The sequence below is a fragment of the Podarcis raffonei genome, chromosome 6, assembly GCF_027172205.1.
Source record: "Podarcis raffonei isolate rPodRaf1 chromosome 6, rPodRaf1.pri, whole genome shotgun sequence".
NCBI lineage: Eukaryota > Metazoa > Chordata > Lepidosauria > Squamata > Lacertidae > Podarcis > Podarcis raffonei.
In genome coordinates this window covers 61,013,175-61,036,602 of record NC_070607.1, presented here as the reverse complement: position 1 = coordinate 61,036,602, position 23,428 = coordinate 61,013,175, and the positions used below count along the sequence as shown (strand labels likewise).

Sequence of the window (23,428 nt, the reverse complement as noted above, 5' to 3'; positions counted from 1 at the left end):
TTTTTGGAAGACTATTGGAAGGCTGCAAAAATCTACTGTATGAATAAATTATACAAGTACAGTACGAATGCATCTTATGTTCAGTTCCAAGCGTTCTGTGTATACACGAAAATTGCATTCACTGAAGCTCTTGGAGCCACCCCACAGCTAGTGGGTGTTTTGGAGAAAGAGAGATTCCTTCATACTCTCAGAGCCTGCACATCAAGCAGGCCTTGCCCGCTCAAGCAAGACAGAGAGCTTAAAAGCTCTTTTCATTCCAGGTAACCATAGCAGACGTAGCACGAAAAGAGCTTTTTTAGGCTATCTGCTTTGCTTGAGGCCTGCTCAGTATGCTGGTTTTGGGATGCTCGCACGAGATTTTGCAGCAGCTTGCACGGCCCTGCATGATAGATGTGTACAGACAAAAGAGGAAGAAAAACTAGAGAAACTGCTAAAAGACAGAGGGCTCTTTTAATCTTTGAAAGATGGAAGCTCTGGCCAGTTAAAGTTTCCATAATAATATTTGCATTTTAAATATCGAAACAGAAAGCAAATTATCACTTAGTAGTTGGTAAGTTCAATGTGAAAATTGTATTATAATTACAGCTGCAACATTTAATTGCTTGATTAATGGGTTACTCGATTTTTTAAATTTATTATAAATGAAATGGCTAGAAATATATGGAATGTCCATATTAAAATTACTGACTTTGGATTGCTCTGCCGAATGCACTTGGTTAAATACCATATCTTAAATCTATTTGTAGTCCTGATTCATATCCCTAAGAATATAATCACAATCCACTCATTCACTAGCCTGTTGTTTGTAACTTGTGTTCAAATCTTAGCTTTTAAAAAAATAAGTATAATTATTAGCTACATTGGGGGTGGAGAGTCAGATCCCGTAAACTATATTAGAAAGCCAGATCGTAGTAATCAGGGTGGAAATGTTTATAGATACTGTTGTCTATATGGGGTGTACAGGTCACATCAATATGATTTCTCTGCCCAGAGTAAAATGAGAAATTGTCACCCCTTACTTTCATATCTGACTATTATAGGAATTAATGGGATGGGAGCAGAGAGTAAACCCTATAGAATGTACCTTAGCCAGAATGGTTACATAGCTGGATGCATATTACTTGCCCAGCAGGTCATAGGAAGCTTCTGATGGAGCCAAGACTTGAATCGGGAGTTGCTAAATCTTGGCCTATTTATATATGGCCTGTGACATTTCCCGTAATAATCCTGGATTCTCATCATATATAGTGCAACCAAAATGCCATCTCTGCCAATTCTCTTTGAGCAATAAAGGCTGGTGGGGGAATCTGGCACTGGGCCATCATGTCCCTAAAATATATCACTGAGGTACTAAGAATGACACACACATCATCAAAAATATTATTTGTCTTGCCATTGATACTACATAGGAATAATTCAAACATCACTGCCCCGTAAAAAGACTATAACTTTTTAATCAGCCCAAGTAATCTATCAAGGTGGCGAATAGGACTTACATGGATGACAATGTTTTTTGCATTTGTTCATGGCCTGTGGATCAAGGGAAGATGGGGGTGAAGCTTGTTGATACATTCATTCATTCATTCATTCATTCATTTATTTATTTATTTATTTATTTATAGAAATATATAGTCTGCTCACTTTATACTATTATCAGATCAGTGTACAGAAAAACAGAATGTAAGGTATGCATCGAAACTAATATTTAAAATGTTCAATGCTATAGGATGTATCACTGAAAAATAATTGAAAATTTCATTCTGAAAGGGAGTAGGTAAATCTAAGTGTCTTAAGGCTTGTTTCTATATTGTGCTAAATGGCTGCCCCAGCAGGATTTCCACTTGCACAAAGAGACTCCTTCACTCCCACATACACCCCTCGCCCTCCCACATTTGCTCCAGAATGGATTTGTGGAGCGTGCTGGGAGAGTCGGCAAGTCCTGTTGCACAAGCAGAAATGCTTGTGTTGATGGGATGGTTACTTAGCACTACATTGGCTGCAAGCCTTAAGCATGCATCTGAAAGACTGGATTGCTGGAGCATTCCTTATCTCTTAATTGTATATATTCCACATTAAAGGGACCACAGCACTGAAAACTGTACTGCAGGTGGACATGTTAATTGCAGGAACTCTTTGGACTACCAGGTCATCTTTTGCAGGGAATGTTGTGGCTGGGCCGGAGCAGAAGAGAGGTGGTATTTTAAGAAACCTGGTTCCAAGTTGTTTAGAGTTTTGTAAACTAGAAACAACACCTCGAACCCAGCCCAGTAGTATATAGGCAGCTAGTGCCATTGCTTCAACTAATCTATTGTAGAAGCTTTGAAGAAACCCAGCAGATGTTTTGCTGAGGATGTCTGGGGAATTGTTGGGTTTTTCCTTGCACTAATAGTAGCCAGTTTTCCAAAGAGTCACCACAGGGAAACAATCCTTTAGACTGCTTGGGCAGTATAATAATGTTGTGGTAAAGTAGCCAGAATTGGCTGGAGTTTCTTGCTTAATCTGGTTTCTGAAGTTAGGCTGTCATGTGTGTTTATTAGTACATCTATTTCAAACCATGTATGTAGCTGTGCTGCAGAATGGGTATCTTGAATCGTAGACAAATGGATGGATGGGTTGAATAGCAGGATGGTATGAATGAGAATCCTAGAGCTCTTCAGTGAGAAATTTCAGGCATGCCTGAAAGCTAGGAGGAGGAGCTGGAAGAGCTGATACCTCAGTCCCATACTGTATTTCTATAGCACATTGTTGGAGTGACTGCTTATTTCAGCTCCTATTGTACATTCTTGCTAATGATTAGAAGACAGGGATGTAGCCTGACAGCTGTGCCACAGGAAAGATGAAAGAGCAAAGGAGAGAGTAAGGGTAGGAAGTGTGGTAGAAGTTGCGACATAAAGCTCAGGTAAACAGAGCATGGATTAGACAATGACCAGTCAGAACAATAGAAAATTGGGCTTGGGTGCTTAATTACAGACAGAGCTTAATAGAATCAGAACAGAGAATTAGGATGTGTTCACATTACTGCCTTAGAGCACAGAAGTGTTATTTTTCACTGTTTCACAGCTCTTCCCCCCCAGCCCAACTGTTCATATCAGCTTAAGGGCTCACATGGTTGTGAAGCTGGTTTGAGAAACAAAGCATCAAACATTAGCATCCTAGAACAAAGTACAGGATATATATGTTATGGATAATGTGGTGTGAACATGCGTTTAAAAACCAGCACTAGAAATGCAGTGAGTGTTCAGTAAATGGGTGTGTGAATACAGCCTCAATTTCAAAAGATAACAAGTGGTAGCAGCAAGAAAACATTGGATTGTAGCCTCACTTTCTAGTGCAGCTGCCCCTGTAGAGGGTTTCACCAACCAGCCATGCCATCTCCCAGGATTCTGTAAGCTAACGCAACTGGTGCCTCACCCATTTCATACTTTCCAACTCTTGCTCTACACTCCATGGCTAATGAGCATATTCAGTCCTTATTGATGGGGGTGGTGGGAGCTTGCCCGGTTACATTTTTCAACAGGGTTGGTTGTACTGGTTTTGGGGCGTGTTTTGTTTGTTTGTTTGTTTTTGGAATTCTGCAAAGCTCAGGGTATTCCCAAGTATGAGGATACCTTCATCTTGTTTTTTAGTGGCTATGTTTCTATCAGCATTTGCCCCTTGAATTGTTAGGCAGAATGATGTCACATCCAGGAACACCCATTTCACATGTTATCATGGTCTGTGTCCTTGCACTTCAAGAATAACTAAAGAGAAAGAGTACATCGAAACAGCTGGGTGATATCTCTTTTTCTTTAACGCAGTGTGTACATGACTGTCTCCAACACAACTGAGATTATGGTTTTCTGGACCTCACCAGAATTAATACATTGCCAACATGTTACTTTGCTCAAATGGCTGCATGTGGAATAGCATCATGGAAGCATTTGTTTGTTCTCACAGCACAGAGTAGAATCTTACTGTGATGGCTCATTGGCTTGTGTGGAATGATTATCTTGCTTTTCCGGCATGCTTGACTACCTCTTGTTTGATTTAGGAGGAATAGCTAGTGAAACAGTAGAATATCTCTTCTCAGCACTGGCTGACCAGAATTTGGCAGGCTTTCCTGAAGGAAACAAAATGGATTCGTGTTGATTCAGGTTCCTTTCAATAATACATCTAGCAATCCGAAAATGTATGACTCATCTCACTTCTTAATAGCCGATGTGTCCTTTTTGTCAGAACTGAGTGAACTTTTAAAAAAGAATCTCCATATGCAGCCATTTGAGCAAAGTAACATTTTACTCTTTATAGAAGGGTGGTCCAATGCTCTGCTGGCCAGCAAGGTGTTTTTTGGCAGCCCCTGGCAAGGCAGGGAACAGGAAGCGACTCCTGGGACAGGAGCGGCTCTAGGAAGGAGGTATGAGGGCTCTGACAAGGTCTGAGTCCTTGTGTCTCCTTCCCAAAACCTAGTTAGTGCTTTCCCAGCTGTGGAAAGGAGGTAGGAGGGCTCTAAGATCCTGTCAGAGCACTCATGTCACCTCCTCAAAGCTGGGCAAGTGCTTACTGGGCTTTGAAAAGGTTGTCCTTCAGCTTGATGCCCAGTGCAAGCAAACTGGTCACACTGCCTTAAATCCAGTGCTGCCCCTGCCCCTCAGTGCAAGGAAGGAGGAAATGAAGGGCTAGTTGTCTCTGAAACGGCAGAGACCTGGAAATGGTGCTGCTGGTGGTGGTGGTGAGTTGGGGGAACTCCGCATTATCTCTGGAGCTCATGGGTCAAGGGCCTGGCTGGGGAAGAAGGGATCAGTGGGGTGGGGAGGAGCAGTGGAAGTTTGGGGCAATCGGGGTGGGTAGATCTTGGCTGTGTGGAGTGTGAACAATTAATTGTAAGACTTCCACAATCCTTCCATAGGTACAGTAATACCTCTGCAAACGTCCGCCTTGTCTAGCATCCATTCTGGCAAATGTCCGCAGCAAACCCGGAAGTACCAGAACGGGTTACTTCCGGGTTTGCTGCTCACACATGCGCAGAAGCAATAAATCGCTCTATGCACAGAAGTGCGAACCACTCTGTGCGCATACGCAGACGTGGCGCTTTGCCCTGCGTCCTTTTTGGCTAGCGGCCGTGTCTCTGGAACGGATCCCAGCCACAAAACGAGGTACGACTGTATATTTTCTTTGCCCTTTATTGTCAATTTGTGCTGCCTGCCTCTAGTTGGAATCACTGTTAGTGAGTGTAAGACAGAAAACAGATGGGGGTAAATAATATCAGGGCAAAGAGGAAAAAATTATGCATGCTTCTCTGTTGTTGTTTAGTTCTCTGCAATGAGAACAATAGTAGTGCAGCCTCTGCAGCAAGAAAACAATAAAAGATAACTCCACTCTTCTTCATTCATTTCTGTGCCCTTGAAAAAGGTGATTTTTGTGGTTCCCCACCCCCTACCCTTTCATTTAGACTGAGATTAGGAAGACCAACTATGCATATGTCCCAGGGTATGGTCTGAAGGCACGCGAAGCCACCACTTTGCTGAAACAGAGTAGATCTGGGTGCATCTGGTACCTGGATCGGAAAGCTCCTGGGAACTGTATGCGTGCCACTTTGGGATCCATGATGTAAAAACGGTGGGATTTAAAATTTAAGAAAATGCAAGTGAGTGATACCTTCATTCTAGTTCTGCTAGTTTCCATTTATGTTGTATTAAAAAGATCTCTAAGGAAACAAGTTTTCCCATTGAATTCAATGGAACTGAAAACATAGATTTGGATATGTACAATAGTTATGACTGTGGTACACAAGAAGTATCTCTCTAGCAAATATCACCCATCAAAAGGGTCCTACTGTGGGATTCCCAGGCTTCAGAGACACACAGTTTTGCCCTTAAGCTGCGTTGCTCCCTGTTGTCATATTAGCAAATCCTCTGTAATCTGCTCCTGGACCACCATTTCAGGAATGCTAGGTTAACTCTGGCTGAAATGTGTTAGATGTTTCAATCATTATGAAACATTTTGTTGAGAAAGAAAAAGGGTTTCAGTTGTTGAGTCACCAGTAAACTATGTACCTGTTGAGTACCTGTTGAGTATGAAATGTTATTTAGCTCTAGGCAAAGGTAAAATAGCCCAGTGCTAATTATCTTGCTGTGAACAGGAAAGAATGTGAGCTGACCTACAGGTAGAAGCCTGTGAATAACGTCCTATGGCATGTTTACTACATTATAGCTGGAAGAACAGCAGTGAAGGGGTTGAATAAGCCTATTCTCTTGGATGTAGCAAACAAGTCTCCTCCTGTCCATAAATGAAGTTATTAAGAGCCATCTTGGTCAACTGACTGATGCAATTATTAGACAAAAAATACATAGATCACTTATTGTTAGCTATTGGGTGCTTCTTTTCTCAGTGGAATGATGCCTGAGGGTAAGCTTATTTCAGTCTTGTTTTTTTTTTTAATCCTAGAATCCCTATGGTCCACCAGCACATTTTAAATCTATGAAGCAAGAGTGTATCTTCAGTAGTCCTTAACAGTCAACGCATAACTAATGTGTATTAAGAGATCTTTAATGGGCATTCTTGCTTAAGAATGTGTCTTGCTGAATCAGCTTAAGAAGCACCTGGTCCAGGAAACAGGCTGGTATCACAGCTCTCAGCAGCTGCTAAGTGATCCACTGGAGAAGAAAAAGCAGTGTCTCTAGATTGTATTCGTTTGTGCCTATTTCCTAGTTGGTCTACAAATATTTATATTTTGGTTAACGATGTTATATTATAAACAGTGTGTAGTCATTTTTAATGTAGACAACTTGCGTGAGGGTTAGGTTCCAGGGACTGTGCAAAATTGCTTATTGCCGGAACAACCCCACAACTGAACATGTGCGACCATCAGTGTTTTCCTTCTAGAAAAAAGATGCCGGTATGGCGGACCCTTGATTACCCCCAGAAAAAAAGCACTGGTGACCATTCCTACCTTTCTGGAGCTGGCGCACTGAGCGGATCTTGACCCCCATGAAGGCAGAGAGCTTTTAAGCCCAGAGGCCTGGTGAGACTTTTCCAGAGCCTGGGAATCAAGGCAGAGAGCTTAAAGTTTTCTGCAGTGGGAGCTTTCAAGCTCTCTGCCTTGCATGGGAGTGTTTAATTTGTGCAATTGCATGCTGCCAAGCTGCCAAACATGTAAAGCTATAATTGCACAAGTTAAATGTGCGCAGGTTGCAAGTCAACTGTACTTTTCTGTCAGGTGTTTGTACACAACTTAGGGTGCAATTTGTAGAAACAGAGTATAAAATTAAAAGCAAAATATCCATTTGTGGGGGAGGGACATATGGTATGCTTATCTCCCTACACTACAGCAGCCAGACTCAGGAGAGGTAAAGGGAAGAGCACAGGAAGTAACTGCATCATTCACCCCTCCCATGTGGTTTTCCTGTGACTGGTCTTCCCAGAACTGTATGGAAAGCAGCCAAAGGAAGGCTGTAACCATTCTAGATAACTTAAGAACCAACCAGCCACTTGATGGGTTTGGGTGCTCTTACCAGTACTATGTTAATTATAAACAACCTCTTCATTTATTATTCTGTGTTTTCCACACTTGCCAGAGAGTAGTTTCCTCTAGGAGTGCTGCACTGGAAGTCCTCAGGAGGAAAATGTGAATGCTTATGATAAGCTTTTGCTTCATTTCTTTTTTCCAATGCCTTATTACGGCATTTCAGCCACAAACACAAGAATAGAGCACAGAGTCCTTGTGTTTCATAATCTCTCCAGCTGGTCCTATTTCAATTAAAGAGGAAAAATGAGGTACTACATAGCTGTTACAAAACATCTTACGTGGCAGCATGATAATTTGCATATGTGGTAGGAGTCCAGGAAGGCACCATCGCCTGGTTCATGTTGACATTTTACTTGTCCTTAAAAGGACTTGGCGGAGGGCGGGGGAGAGAGTGAAAGAGCTGGCAGCTTGCTATGAGTATTAAAAAGAAAGAACGAACGCTATTTGCTAATAACTGTAGTTTGCAAGGTGAAATTAAAACATTGCTTCATGGAAATTGTTTGGTTCTTTAAAAATGCCATCTGTCTGAAGACTGGTGGTTTTAAATATAGCCTCCAAGCACCTTTTATACAACCTCCAGTGCTGATAAGGAGCTTGATAAAAGCTTTTATCTATGCCAAAGGGAGATGTTTCATGCTAACAAGTTTAAAGCCATGTAATCTCTACTGTCCTTAACACCCTACTAGGAAAAGGGCACTTGTCTTGAGATTTGTATAATATCCAATAATTTGCCTTCCTCCTCCTGTTTTTACTTTGAAAACCTGCCATATAGAGTATTTCATCTTTTGTCATGCTATTAAAAGAGAAGTTGGCTCTTTTTAGTTTGTCTGAGTTTACTAATCACCAGGGCATCCAGATTATTGTTCACTCGGCTTGGCTTCTTTATATTTTAAAGTAACCTCTATACCAGGCTTCCTCAGCCTCGGCCCTCCAGATGTTTTTGGCCTACAACTCCCATGATCCCTGGCTAGCAGGACCAGTGGTCAGGGATGATGGGAATTGTAGTCTCAAAACAGCTGGAGGGCCGAGGTTGAGGAAGGCTGCTCTATACTGTCTCTCATGAATGTTCAGTCTGAGATATCCCATATTATCTCTAGGTAGTTAAAATACTGTTTTTAAGTTCCATATATGACTGCTGCAGGAAAAAATGTTGTTGCACTAGTGTTTCCTGCAGTAGCAACAAGTAATATAGATGTCATACACTTGTGTACACACATCCTTACATTTTCATGTACATGATCTGGGAAATCTGATAGGATAGGGTTCTCAAATGCATACATATAGCTGTTTAAAGATTTGTCTCTGTGGCAGAGAATTATTTGTTTGGGTTATGTTGATCTGAAAAGTGCAATTTATAATTTATACTGACAGTGTTATCAAAAAATCATAATAGGCATTATTCTTCCTTACTCCATAGGTTGGCTATACCTTGCTGTTACAGCTCGAGTGGAAAGGTGTCACGTATCTTTGCTGAATAAATCTAAGGACAAGAAATGTTTCAGATTCCATTAGTTTTGCTCCTCAAGTTTCAAGTAGCTGAAATACCGATGCTTGTACTGATACAAGGATGGCTACCTTCATTGTTAGTAAGTATAAAACTGCAGATCACACACAATGCCATCCACAAACAATTGAAACAGGGTGGCTCAGCCCTACTCCTGGAATTGCCCATTTTAGGGCCATTTGCAGGACTCTGCTGGCAGAGATAATGCTAATGAGCCTTCTGCTTACATGTGGCAGTGGTAGAGTGACACTTGTGGCAGCTGACAGTAAGGTGGTTCAACTGATAGAAGCAAGTGTAGAAATGCCTCTGCTCAATCCAGCCCCGCCCCCCAGCTTGGAGTAAGTGAGGGTTGGACTGCAGCCTAACTTGTGGCCTCCTGATATTGCTACACTGCAACTCCCATCATCCCTAGCCTGCAAGGCCAATGGTCATGTATGATGGGAGTTGTAGTCCAACATCTAGGAAATCAGTTCCCCCAATTCCAAATTAACAATAGTATGTTTGCATTCATGCGAGGCTAAGCAGCTTGTAGACTGCAGCCTAAATAAATTTAATTTAACTAAAATGACAGGGTAGATAACAGAAATAACGTATTTTTTGCTCCATAAGACGCACCTGACCATAAGATGCACCTAGTTTTTAGAGGGGGAATGCAAGAAAAAAATTATTTAAAGGGATCGCTGAGCAGAGCCTGTATGCATCCCAGGCTCTGCTCAGCTCTCCCTTTCACGAGCCGCGAGGAGCATGTGTGTGGCGCTTGCAGGCTTTTCCCCAAGGAGGGAGAAGGGAAAAGCCCCCAAGAGCCACACACATGCTCCATGTGGCTCTTTAAAGGGAGCGCGGCTCTTGGGGGTTTTTCTGGGAGGTGGGGGAAGGGACAGAGCTTTGCGCTCTGTCCCTTCCCCCACCTCCCACAAAAGCCAGGGGATGAAGGCTCCCCGTGCCCTGCGGAGGCTTCACGCGACTAAGCCAGAAGCTAGAAGCTCTGTCCCTTCCCCCACCTCCCACAAAAGCATGGGGATGAAGGCTCCCCGTGCCCTGCGGAGGCTTCACGCGACTAAGCCAGAAGCTAGAACAGCTGTGCAGCGCTCCCTCTAGCTGTTCTGGCTTTGGGATAGCTGCGCAGCCTGCATTCGCCCCATAAGACGCACACATATTTCCCCTTACTTTTTAGGAGGGGAAAAGTGCGTCTTATAGAGCGAAAAATACGGTACTCCATTAGAGTGTGGAGAGGGGAAGGTGCTTCATCAGATGAAAAAGTAGGAGGAGCTGGTTACAAAACATTTAAATTCTTCACAACTTTTTAAGTTTTACTGTGTGTATTACTGTCACTAGGTGCCCTACAAAAATTGACGTATGAGCCTACGGTCAATTAATAAGAGACCATCAAGAAACTGATACATCAAGAAGAATGATGGAATCAACAGAAATTTAACACTGGTAATAATGCCAAAACCTCTTTTTCAAATCGCCATATTACAGCTGGTTCAGAAGGGTCCCTTCATAATTCTGCATTGATGGAATGAAGTTAGCAACTTAAGTGATTTATCTGATACTCTCCTAAAACCTAAAGTACTCCATGTGAATAAGCTGTAACCTGACATTCAAAGGGGAAATCTAAATATGTCTGTGTGCACAAAAGATATGGAAGAATGGCTATGCCTGACTTGTATGCAAAAAGCACAAAAGATGAGCTACATGCAGTGGCTGTGGCACCAGTCCAGGCAGCTCAGCTAGCCAAAACTTTATTGCACCATGTCACTGCCTCTTCTAACAAGCCAGGCAGAACCACCCCTGGCTACCCACTGAATCCTTCTACTCAGCCACAGGAAAGCATACCAAGTTGATTGCATGAGAAATAAATCACATGTCATCTCTCCATTTGATAGTCAGCACCTTCAATGTGTTGCTGGTCCTCAAACCTGACATAGCTATCTATAAGCAAAATGCATTTAGCCAACCAAACTACTCCATGCCAAGGCTAGGTGAACTCAGACAGACTAGCAAAGGGAAGGCAATATCGCCACCATTTTCTAATGGTGTACTTTCCTGAGAAATACTGTTTGATGTGCTTACCCTCAAACCAGCTTCAGTCCAAAAGAAGTTATGCCACGTTTGCTTTGTAGTTAAGGTGAGGTGTGTATATTGGAGACAACCAATGGGGCAGTTGCAGGAGTGGCAAAGCAAATAGGTAACACAACTTGAAATGCAGTGAGGAAATGACCTTGCTGTGTTTTAAGCTGCTAATGTGTAAGTAGCCCAAGTATCCTGCAGCCAAGCATAGTGAATGTTTGATGATGAAGCCTGCCTCATCTCAAATCCAGAACTAGCTACATCTAATTTTAATGCATCCATCATGGTAAAACCAGCTGTCTGTACTACAGAAGCTGGATCCAATGGGGTGATGCAGATGCTGGACAAAATAAGCCCATACCTGTAGAGTAGGAAGGTCAGGCCACTTCCCTCTGTGCTGATTGCACCTCAGCAAAAACTCCTATATAAAGCTGCTGACATGGCACCTGCAAGAAAAAAGTGTCAGTATAAAAATAAATGACTTGATCTTTAAATGCAGATGCTTTGCAGCCCAATAAGGAAGTAATTATAGTTTTCCAAAAGAAAAGAGGTTGCTAGGGACCCACTTTGGTTTTAGATTTAAAAGGTAAAGGGACCCCTGACCATTAGGTCCAGTCGTGACCAACTCTGGGGTTGCAGCGCTCATCTTGCTTTATTGGCTGAGGGAGCCGACGTTTGTCCGCAGACAGCTTCCGGGTCATGTGGCCAGCATGACTAAGCCGCTTCTGGCGAACCAGAGCAGCGCACAGAAACGCCCACCTAGCAGTTCAAAAGCAAGTCAAAGTGCAAGTAGATAAATAGATACTGCTCTGGCAGGAAGGTAAACTGTTTTAGATTTGGATTGGAGCTAAATAGCTACTCACTGCCTGGGTAACAGGACTTCCACACTGGATGTCTTAGTCCCCTTATCTGGAAGAGATTTTATGCAGCAATACTGATTTTTGCTAGCTTTCAATCAAAACAATGCACAAAGGAAAAGCAACTGTAAATATAACTCTGTTATTCAATAATTATTATCATTTTTTACTAACTTCTAATGCAGGAACAGAACAAGCCAATTGTGGATGGTGAATGAACATACCTGGCATTTGCAGCAGAGAGATAAAAAGAATAAAATAAATAGTGCATGAGAAATGAAATTCAAGAAGAAAAGTATTATTTCAATAGACTGAGAAGGAATACAAAGAGATGAGAGGTGTCTAAGATCATGGAGACACTTAAACATAAATAAAGGAAACTTAATTTTGTAAAGGAGAGAGAGACTATGCAAGCAAAGGAGAAAGACGGTCCAAATGAGAGGAAAGAAGTAACCTGAAGAACTCAAGATAGGCATTAATGGCTGGACCAAAGAAATTGGGAAACCAAATAAAATCCCAGTAATCATAAATAAACTAAATACATTTTTAGGGATTCAGCATAGTTGTAAATATTGTTAAGGAAGTATTGTTTCATTTTTACTATTATTATGCAGTGCAGTCAGTATACCTAGCACTTTAAAGAGTAACAACAAGAAAGGATCCTGGCTCAGGGACTTACAACGTAAAATTAAACAGTAGGAGCAACAGGAAAAATAGTGACGTCAAGAAAGAACAGAAACGATAAAAGTGAATGAGTGAAGAGATACTAAAGCAAGGCATGACCTACAGGATCAACTCCACAAGATCCAGGAATAAGAATGGGGGGGGTAGTGTAAGATGCTGTGGATTTACATGCAGGGCAGTTACTGTAAAATGAGGACAGAAAGCAAACTAAAAAATGATCATAAGTTAGATTTTACATTAGAATGAACAACCTCAGGCAGCTTTGAAAGGAATTTAAGAGAAATAGAAAGATGGGATCCAAACATTATTTTTTAAAACAGAAGAAATGATAGTTGCTTAAGGACCAATCCAAAAGATTAAAACGATGGTTTAAGAGGAATAAACAGGAGGAGATATATTTATTTTATGTATTTATAGGCTGCCTTTTAGAATTGCCTCTTGAGGCATCCCAACATGTTAAAAACAATCTATGATGTTGAAAGAAACCAAGGCAGGAGAGGGTGAAGAGGATGGGTTGTGAATTCAGGAGAACTGAGAACACAAAGTAGGTTGAAAATAAGTAGAAGAAACAAAAGAAGAAATAAAGTGGTGACAAAACACAACAGTAATGAACAATGAATCCTTGAAGTTTCATCAACAAACTATATGGTGGTTGGGTGCTGTGTGGTTGGGTGCTGGTGGCTCACTCCAGGAGAGAGCAAGAGGGCCAAAGGACTGCTGCCAGACACGCTGGTGCAAAACAAAAATATTGGGGGTCCACCAACCTTTATGGCAGGTGCCAGGAAGGTTCAGGATTTAAACCTCGGTATTAACTGGAGCATACAATGAAGATTACAAAAACTGTGGGAGAACAGCAGTCAGTAAGAGGGTTAGCAAGAAATAAAGACAAAGGGTGGATACCTGTTCCCTCATTGGTTTCTCTGTGTGCCCTGGTTTTTATCTGTCCTCCACAAGCTGTTCTTTCCCAGGGTCAAAGGATAAAGGAAGAGCGCCAAGGGACAGCATGTTCTCAGGCCCTCGATGCTCTCTGCAAGTCTTGTATTTGGTTCTCTCAAGTCTCCTGACCCTGTAAAATGAGAACAGAGTATGATAGGGCAGTTAATGGGGGAAGAAAGCATCAACCCTTTCTGCTTGAAGCTGCATCGTTTCTTGCCTTTTGGGCTTCAGTGGCTAGCACTATGTTATAAGAGGAGGAGGCAGGCCTGTCACACCCAACAAAACTGGCTTCCTGAAGTAGCATGGCAAGATGTGAGAATTTCCGCCCTGACCGGCAGAGTAATTTGCCACTTTTGGAGTAATTAAGAACATTTGTATCAAGAAGATACAGAGAATGGTGAAGAGAAGAATAAGCAAAATAATCAATATAAGAATTAAAAGGTCCAAGAATAAGAGAGGGGAAGGAATTAGCTATGAGCCAAAGAACAAGAGTAATGCAGAGAATAGAATATGGAAAGATATGAGTACCACAAACTTTGAAATGCACAAAGAAATGAGAGGCGGAGGGGAGTGGGGAGAGAATATGAAACTGGTAAGGGGGGGGGGAGTAACTACAAGCACGACCATGCTCTGTAACATGAAATGAGTGGGGAAAGGGCAAGCAGATTAAAGAGTGGTAGAAGTAACTCAAATGAAGAGTTACCTGTCTCAGTAAGGGCAAACAATGACAGAAACTGGGATTAAAGCTGTGTAAAATAATTGTTTCATTTACTGCTGAATGGAAGTTAAAGCCAAAATATGCCAGCGAGTGTCATTGGACAGCAATAGTATTAGGAAATGAGATTGAGCATGGACTAAGATTAGGTAAAATATCACCAGCAAAAAAAAGTAAGAACACCACCCCTCATAGAAAAACTGCAAAACATAAGTATCAGTAGATATGGCAAAGGGTAAAACCATTGAAAGGAGCACAAGACATTTGGTACAGTAGGGGAAGAGGGTAGAGGAAATCAAGTGTTCCAAAAATGGGGGAGTTACTTGGGACTTTCCTTGCCTCTCCTCAAAAGGGGTAGTAATGAGGACTTAATTGTGATGTAGCTTACTTGCTCCATTGACTTCAGTGATTAGCTAAAATGACGAGACTGTTAAGTTAATAAGATAAGGTTTAATGCAAGTAAGAAACATAGCCGTCCATTAACATTAAACTATGTAAAATAACAGATCTTCTTTTCTTACTATATAAATAGGTAAAGAAGAAAATGAAAACTTTAATGGATAAAATGTTTTGAGGTATCTTTTTCTTGCTTTCAAAATCTAGCATATTTACCTTATAAAATATTCTGGATTCTTCAGGTTTTATGCATAATGGAATGTTGGCATACATTTATGTTCATATTGTCAGCATTTGTTTTATTACAATGAAATTAGTGCACATGCTAAACCAAAAAATAGGCATTTCCTTCTAGGAAACTTGAAGAGCAACTTTCTTTACAGTGCTTGGATTCTGAAGATGGTACCAGCACAAGAGTGTGTCTTCCTCTGGAAGCTGGTTTCACATGGTGGCTTAGATTTTCCCATCTTTGTATCTAGCACCATTTGAAATCAGTGTTCTAGGAGCAAGAATTACAGCACTGGATCCAGAGAAGAACAGGAAGCAAGAGCACAGTGTCACAAGATTTAATTTGGTAACATTCACATGTCTTTCTCTGTGTCTCAGTAAGAGATCATGTTTCAAGATGTAGCTTAAGTTATGCCTAGAGTACAAGAAGATGCATTGTAGTACAGAATGGATGCCATTCTACTGCTTGCATGCAGCAGTGAAAGCTGCAAATGGAGAGCCCACTGCACTTAGTGAGACATGCAAAGAAATTGGGCTTGGGGGAAGCAGTCTATGGTGGAACTTCCTATGAAGGGGTTGGGATCCAGAGACACCTGGTCAACCCTTTCCCACCCCATCAAAAGCAGTACAGTGGTACCTCGCAAGACGAATGCCTCGCAAGACGGAAAACTTGCAAGAAGAAAGAGTTTTCCGTTTTTCAAGGTGCTTCGCCAGACGAATTTCCCTATGGGCTTGCTTCGCAAGACAAAAGCCCATAGGGAAATGCTGGCGGTGGGGAGAATAGCCTTTCTCCTCACCACCCGCCCCGCAAGCTCCGGGGACAGAGGCGAAGGCGCAGCGCCTTCCCCTCTGTCCCCGGACCTGGTCTGAAGGCGGTCTCCATAGGAACGCATTAATTGATTTTCAATGCATTCCTATGGGAAACCGTGCTTCGCAAGACAAAAAACTCGCAAGAAGAAAAAACTCGTGGAACGAATTAATTTCGTCTTGCGAGGTACCACTGTACATCTATGCAGAGCTTTCCACGGGTGTACTGGGGACTCTTGCACACTCTGAAGAACCCTCGGCCAACTTCTGGCTAGCTGTCAGATTGCAGCATTACAGTTATACTCCATAAAATATGGCTAACTTTTGCCATTTCTCTGTTCAATCTACATTGGTCCGTGCTATTCAGGACCACTGCCACTTTTCTAATCTAAAAAGGATTCTGTTAATTTACATTATTTTATTTGCATTAATTTCACCACCTTTCATTTTCCTGCCATTGTTATTTGAATTCCATCAGCTTTCACACTAAAAACACTGTTGCATGCAACTTCAATGGTTATTCCATAAAAATATAAAAGTGAGGAAATTTTGAATATAACATCCTTCTTTTTGCTTCAAATTAGTGCATGCTTAAGTACCAATAGTAATGTGGGAAATTTATATTTTACTTTTGGCTATTTGAATGTTGATGGTGATAAGTCATATAATTAGGAACATAACATTTATTGAGCAGTAGTACTATAACTATATTTTTTAGGCCAGCCTCTTCCAAACTCTTTCAAAGTAAATACCTAGTATTGCATTGACTAATAAGATGCATTGACTAATACGACCATTGTTCAAAGTTTCATAGGCTATGATCTGAACAACCTGCAAGTACTCTTAACAGCCAATATGGAACTGGGAAAAACATCTCTTACACAGGCTGACCGATTTCTCTTGGTGTTCAGAGTCTTAGTTTTTGTCTAGCACCATTTGAAATCGGTTATGATGTAGGGGGAAAAGCAACTGCAATGCATATGCAGAGTGTGGTTTAAAGATGCTCTCAGCTGAAAAAGCTCTATGAAGAGATGCCTTTGAAACAATGATATGACTATTGGTTTTGTGTCTCTTGTGTGGGCAGATATTGCAGAAACTATCTGTAAGTTCCATTGCAATAGATATCTGTGGGCTTCACTGTCTAAATCCTCTAGCTGGAGTAGTTGGAGATGATAGCACTGTTATTCTGGCTGTAGACTTCAAAGTGTTCTGCTAATCCAGCCCTATTAGTAGAACTGTAAAAAATGTTAATATGCAAACATTGGGGCTAGATTATTCCTTGAGGCTTATTATTATTTCCACCTTGTTTTGACTACCTCGTTTCATGCACCCCCTCCCTTCAATATCATTTCCATTATTATATGTATAATAAATATATATTTAATGCTGGACAAGCCAGTTTCACTCACAGATTGGATAGAGTTTGAAGAAAATGGCTTGAGGCAGGTAATACCATATTGGCCCGCATATATGCCGCACGCTCCCTAGCTGGTTGGCCTGACACGCTCCCCCCCCCCCCAGCTGGGAGGCGGGCACACCACTCCTCCCCCCCCCCAGCAGCTAGGGAGCGTGTGCCACCAACCAACTGGGAGGTGAGCACGCCGCTCCCCCCACTGCCAAACATCTAGGGAGTGTGCGCTGTCAGCTACCTGGGAGGTGGGCGTGCCACTCCCCCCACCCCCATCGCCAAGCAACTAGGCAGCGTATGGCAAAAAGTTGCGAATGTAAGCCACAATTTTAACTGCTCAGGGTCTGAAATTGGAAAAATGTGTGGCTTATATTCAAGGCCAATACGGTACATGATGGTGGACTAGACATGTCACTGACCATTCCTCTGCATCAAATGAGAGAAGCACTGTAGTCGATTTGTACCAGAAACAACTATGCTGCAACTGCAAGAGAATTTTTTTAAAAAACATGACAAATAAATACTTTGGGGGGGGGAGGACAACATGGGAATACAAAAGTTTTGAATGAATGTTGTCCACATTCTTAGCAGTAAAAAATAGTATGGAAATGTCCTGTGTAAAACCAAAATAGCACCAGTATTTTGAATCATGCACTACTTCTGACAGGCAGCAGACACAAAGTTAAGGCTGCTCACTCAGCCAAATCATTTTTTATATTCCATTTGGTAATATTTATAAGGAACAGAATTGAAAATAAAACAACTATAATGCCCTAAAGAGGCCCATCAAACCTCCACTTTGTGGAATGTCAGTTAACCTTTTTATTTACCCAGGCTTTTCCTGTTTAACTTTACTGCTGTATTTTTAACTCTTCTTTTTGTTACACTTTCGTTGAGTTGTTGGTTTTTACTGAAAATTGCCCTAGGTTATAATAGAAAACATTTACAAACATAAAGTATTTGTTTGCTTACTTTAATCTGCTGCAGAGGCTTAATGTCACCTCAATGTTCCCATTGCTCAAAGTTCCCACAGCACTCCCTGCCCCAGCTACATCATAGAAAAAAATAAGCTTGTGTTGTCCAGAGCTGGACTTGTGCTTGGATGGTCTCTAAACAAATCATGAGCAATAAGCTGAGAACAAACCCTGGTAATTGTTTGGAGCTAAACAAACGCAATGCAGACCCTGGCTCATCTGCTGTACGACAGGAGCACGGGGACTTTGGAGGAGCATATACCAGCACTCTGCAGCTTTACATTAAACCATACTCTTTTTAACTATGGCTTAAAATGTCATGTGCAGACTGAGCCAGAAAGACCTATGTACAAGAAAGACATTTAGTCTGATGTAATATGGTAATTTTGGAGGCGTTTTAAAATAGAAAAAAAACTTAAGAGGTTTCTTCCTCTCTCTTTTCACAACAATGAAGCAGTATATAAATGTTGTTAAGCAAATAAAAAAATTAATTTGTAAATTCTGCTATGTGCAGAAAATGCAAAATGAAATCAGCAGAAATGTTTAAACCTGTGATATAAACTAACACTATATGGACTGCTGTTTTACTTTTGTAAAAATGTGTGCTTTGTATGTACGTAGTTTACAAATCATTCAGTTTTGCAACACCATCCATTCCCCAAACTCCATTTTATTTTTCTTTATATGTTTTTCTGGAATGTAAAATCACATTGAGAATGATGGTGCCTATTAAAGTAAATGAATTCTATTGCAAAATAATACAAAACTGAATTTGTTGTCTCATTCCAACCTGTGTGCACATTTCCTAAGTTTCTAAGGAGATGCAAACAAAAATACACTTCCTTTTTTCTTTTTTTGCAATAGCTGGTGGAGGGAGGGATACAATTTTAATCTGAAAAACTGATTGGTGCTATGGGAACTGAATCCAAGGCCCACTTTCCCAAAAATGCTATTTGTGTTTTCAGAAGCTTTCACATTCAAGTGTTAACAATTTATTGAACTTTGCACACACCTGTGGTTCTGCAGCCTTCTTTCCTATCATCCTCACTTCATTATTAAATAGGATGAGAAACCTGATAACAGCACCTCTCCAGTCAGAACTGTTAACCTGAAATGTAGTCCTTGGGGAAATGAATTCTAGAATTTTGTTGGAATCTGCAATATTTTCACTAAAATTTGTTTTTAACTAGCCATGACAACAGGCTAACAGCTTTTCCAGCTTTTTTTCTAGTTATGTGGCATGATGTACTTTAAAAACTGGTTCTCAGTCTCAGCAAGTATCTCGAGTTGCAATGGCAGGTGTTCCACTAATTGGAAGTTGGGAACCAGACAAAAAAAGGGGGGGTTGGTCTTACCAGTGAGGAGTTCCTTTTCTACAGTGGTAAGGGTTGTCTGGGTTTCTCTTCCCACTTCAGAAAACAGGACTTACGCAAATCAGGTATCTGCTATGCCTTGACTGGGAGAGAGCACCCTCCCTCAGTGCTGGGACATAGTCACGGGTCTACAGAGTATAGGTCCCTTGCTGTGTAGCTTACTTAGAAAAGTGTCCAACAGAAAAAACATGGAAAGTAGAGAACAACATAACAGCCTCCAGAACAGAAGAAACAGACAAACCTACCCAAGTCCATTTTCAATCCATTCTCACCTGCCAGGTAAGCTACCCTCCTACCACTGACTATGCCCTGTCTGGGGGAAAAAGAGTAACATTTCCTTTACTCCTGATAGTCTAGGGTCCAAGGTGTTCTTCCTACTCTACCTAACAAATGCCAGTCAGGCAAATTTGAAGGTGTGGTTAGTGGATTATTTCCATGATTTCAGAATGGTGTTAAACTGCTCTTGTCTATTTCTAATCTATGGATCTCAACACTCTTGGGGTGTCTAAGAAAATCTAAGAAGCTCATGATCACAAGAACTCGCATTTCATAGAAGAAAAATAAGATGCTTAGAATCACCCCCCCTTTAAAAAAAAAAAGGCTAAACACATACAGTCTTGGGAAAAAGAAAGCACTCCCTCTTTGGATTCTGTGGTTTTACATAATGGTATAATAACAATCAACTCCTTAGCAGGTTCTTAAAATTAGGTAAATACAACCTCAGATGAACAACTTGACATATTACACCATGTCATGATTTATTTAACAGAAATAAAACTGTTCCCATGACTGTACACTCCCCTTGCAACAGAGAAACCCCCCAGTAAATTTCCCCCCTAAAAAAGGAGCTTGCTCCCTTCATCTAAACAACAAAACCATGTATATTAGTAACTTCATTTTATTTTTAAATTTAATTGGATGCTGGGGGCATGGGGAGTTGGTTTGACAGGTGTTACACTGGGATTGAAGAGCAAGATATGGTCTTGAAGCCAAAAAAGATCTGGATGGTGAACTGCTGTTCCTTGCTGCTGAATGGCTCTTTTGGTTGGTATCAAATCCAAGCCCTCTTTGCCCAATTCAAGGCTGCTGCTATTATTATTATTATTATTATTATTATTATTATTATTACTACCACCACCACCACCACCACCAGATGTACTAACCACCATTCATTAGAAGGTCTGAGCACAGGTTACAACAAATTAAAAACAGCTGAAACAGATTATAATCACAAGAATAGGAAGGGCCTGAAAACACACAATGTTAGTTGTTAAAGGCCAGAAATCTAGTGAGGAAGCCAGACCCACCAGGTGTGTGGAATTCCACAACTTGGAGGCTGCCACAAAGAATGCCCTCTCCCAGGCCACCACCCCTGAACTTTTGAGAGTGATCTGTGTTCTCTGAAATCTCATATTCAGAGCGCTCTGGCTACACTTTTTTAAAGGAGGAGCCTAGATTAGTACAGTACAGCCAACGGCTGTTGACACAATTCAACTTCACTTAAATTTGCACAGCAATTCTGCCTCACACTATTTAGCGCAAAATGGTAAATGGAAACAACAGTTGCGAGGAGGTGGGATGAAAACATACCAAAATGCATGAGATATTGCATATTACTCCACTTGGCATACTACAGACTTGTGTTTACCCTGCAAACAGATGTGCAGAGGAAACTTTGGATTTTCTTCTGGGGTTGTTTTTTTAGGTGTTTTAATATAATTCTTGCTATTAGAAGGTAAGAGTTGGAATACTGATAGCTGCTGAAAAGCAGAAACTGAGAAACCCAGGACTATTTTCTTGCAGTGATTTAGCAGAGGCATTTCCCACCCTCTCTTCAAAACAAGCAAAGACAGTTCATACTGAAAGGTCTTAATGTGAGAAAAATCTGTGCTGCAAATGCTTCCTTCAGTAGATTTTGTGGATGAGTCTTGAGTGTGTTTCACAACAACCCTGCCATGTAGGTGGCAAGTATTGTTATTCCTAACTTGAAAAATGGGTTCAGAGAGACCAGTTCTACTGAAAGGGAGACCCACTCAAATTAATTTAGAAGGTGACCCACAATAATCTTTTTGTTTAAAATTCCTAGTGCAGGAATATATGCTTTCAGCTGTTTCGTATTTTAGTTGAAAGGCACCTTAAGACCTGCAAGGGAAAAAGGCAAGAAAGAAAGAAAGAAAGAAAGAAAGAAAGAAAGAAAGAAAGAAAGAAATCTACTACTACAAATAATAATAATAATAATAATAATAATAATAATAATAATGGCAGCCATGTAATGAAATCTAGCATTATTGTCCTTACAATGTCGGGAGATCCGTGATGCAATCCAGTGTTTCACAACCAGCATGGGGCGGGGAGAGGTTGACAGAAAATAGCTTGCAACAGACCTGTAGCCAGCAGAATGCAGGAACCCTTCAGTCCAGCCACTCGAAGCTCTCATCCCAAGGAAAGGCGAGAAGAACCTGACGACGCCCCGCCGCTCCTCCTGGCGGCAGCTGAGGGACGCAGAGACGGGAAACGTCAGCACGGTCCGCCACAGAGATAATAAAGAGCAGAGTGGACTTCACTGCCTTGATAAGGTATTTCCGGGTTCACGAGGAGCCGTGATTTTTTAACTGCAGAATCCAAGATTCTACTGTGACGGTGGCAGGGCAATAAAATAGACCCAACAGATGGAAGAGGAGAGGAACAGGCCAGAGATTTAATTTTCTTCCATTTGCATTCCAGATGGAGTTTACTGCACTTAATAGACAAGCAATAGTGTTATTTAAAAAAAAAATAAACATTTTTTTCACATCAGCATTGGTTTCCTAATGAGCTCAGATATGAACAAAAGGTATACATCAAAATAATCGCACTTCAACTCTCCCATCCCGACCCTTCTTACTGCACCTCCGCAAACAAAGCAATTTTGTGTTTTCTGCTTCTTTTACTACCGTTCTTTCCTCCAAATTTCTTCCTCCAATAACTTTGGAAAGGGTGATCAAGGCTTGGATTAGCTGAGAGCCTCTCACCACACCCAGAATAAAAGAACACCTAAAACGTAAAAGCGAGAAACATGCACACATAGTTTTTCCTTTGTGTTTTCAGCAATGGGGTGGGGGATGGAGGCCACAGTGGTTCTACTTACTAGGGTTGTCGATCTGCTAAAACCATGTTTAAAGATGCGAGATGCATTTTCATGATGAGAATCTAATACACACTGACTGGGCTTTCAAAATGCTTTTGATAAAGTTCCTTATCGAAGACGAGAGTACACCAAAAAACAGAAATAAAATTAAAAGGGTATTCATGCATAGAGATCTGTCTGTTCACTGGAAAGGCTCCAAAGCCCAACTGGACCTACAAAGGCAGCCACCTGTTGCCCATATCCCCCAAACATCACTGACAGATGTAAATGGTTAGAATTAGCCAACATATTCAAATTCAAATGGTAGCAATAGACCCTGCTTCAATGTTATACATGCCATATGCATGTGGCTGTTTCACTTTGGAAGCCTTTTTAGCTGAAGAGTAGGTAAAAATGCTTACTACTAATACTAATAATTAAAATTTGCAAATATTGATATAGCTGGAAAGGCACAATTTTTGTAGAAATGGATTAAAGTGGGATAGATCAATTTGTAGAACATGAGACTCTTAATCTCAGGGTCTGGGTTGGAGCCTCACAATGGGCAAAAAAGATTCCTGCATTGGAGGGAGTTGGACTAGATGACCCTCGAGGACCCAACTTTCCAATTCTCAGATTCTATGATTCATCTGAGCTTGAGATTAAAATGTTTTATGGATAGTAGCTTTCACTGCATGTAGCTGACCACTAGATAGCAGCAAAGAATTATCCAGAAGCCTTTATTTTGGCATCTGGGGAGTCTTTTTGAATGCAATGTTTCTTTGGTTTATTTTTCTGACTCTACAGGGTGTTCAGTAGACAGGGTTTAATCCTTCACTGCCTTCTGATTCCAATAATTACCC

General features: G+C 41.2%; 2 long non-coding RNA genes across 6 annotated transcripts in view; one reads left to right on the top strand and one right to left on the bottom strand.

Annotated features, from left to right (window-relative positions):
* The window catches only part of LOC128416154 (uncharacterized), a 29,626-nt gene extending 18,181 nt beyond the window's left edge, over positions 1 to 11,445 (top strand). Inside the window, exons 4-5 of the long non-coding RNA XR_008331158.1 lie at positions 8,922 to 9,090; positions 10,344 to 11,445. This is a non-coding gene — a long non-coding RNA (uncharacterized LOC128416154). The remainder of the gene's footprint in view (positions 1 to 8,921; positions 9,091 to 10,343) is intronic.
* Positions 1,435 to 23,212, bottom strand: LOC128416153 (uncharacterized). 5 transcript variants are annotated; one of them, XR_008331157.1, is made up of 7 exons: positions 21,844 to 23,212; positions 19,099 to 19,194; positions 17,532 to 17,596; positions 13,523 to 13,688; positions 11,443 to 11,527; positions 8,933 to 9,040; positions 5,968 to 7,725 (listed from the first exon to the last, which is right to left on the bottom strand). It is a non-coding gene; the product is annotated as an uncharacterized LOC128416153 (long non-coding RNA). The 5 variants fall into 5 exon arrangements; XR_008331155.1 differs by having other exon boundaries at positions 8,933 to 8,984; positions 21,844 to 23,209; XR_008331156.1 differs by lacking the exons at positions 5,968 to 7,725; positions 8,933 to 9,040 and adding an exon at positions 1,435 to 1,530 and having other exon boundaries at positions 21,844 to 23,207.
* Positions 23,213 to 23,428: the final 216 nt, after the last annotated feature.